This window comes from Octopus bimaculoides, chromosome 6 (assembly GCF_001194135.2).
Source record: "Octopus bimaculoides isolate UCB-OBI-ISO-001 chromosome 6, ASM119413v2, whole genome shotgun sequence".
Lineage (NCBI taxonomy): Eukaryota > Metazoa > Mollusca > Cephalopoda > Octopoda > Octopodidae > Octopus > Octopus bimaculoides.
In genome coordinates this window covers 45,570,899-45,571,354 of record NC_068986.1, presented here as the reverse complement: position 1 = coordinate 45,571,354, position 456 = coordinate 45,570,899, and the positions used below count along the sequence as shown (strand labels likewise).

At 34.2% G+C, this 456-nt stretch overlaps 1 protein-coding gene across 1 annotated transcript in view; it reads right to left on the bottom strand.

The window, feature by feature from the left end:
- Window positions 1-456, bottom strand: part of LOC106871163 (uncharacterized) — a 48,466-nt gene that overhangs the window by 4,307 nt on the left and 43,703 nt on the right. The window lies entirely within an intron of this gene.

Sequence of the window (456 nt, the reverse complement as noted above, 5' to 3'; positions counted from 1 at the left end):
GCATAGTTTAACTTTGTCATACATATAAAAATTGGGCTGGGAAAAAGTTCATACCGTTTTTTAATTGGCGTTTATATACATGATGTGGTTTCTCACATGACAGAAGCATGTGTGTGTGTGTGCGTGTGTGTACAGAATGGTTACAAAATAGGAACTTGCGTGGTGTTACAGGAAATAATATGTTCAGAAATTATATACAAGTACAAACAGAACAAACGGAAAATACACAGAATATCGCTAAATCCTCATCAATTATCGTTCAAAGAATCATAACAATTTCAACACGTGAAATGGTTATGATTCTCTGGACTATGACGATTTAGTGACATTCTATGAGTGTATTTTCCGTTTAGTCCATTTGTTTGTAATTCTAAATAATTCTTAAGAAGTTAAAAGTTATAGCTGGTCATAGGGGGACCATTCGTTTTGCACGTATAATGCTCTTAGCAGTATCGG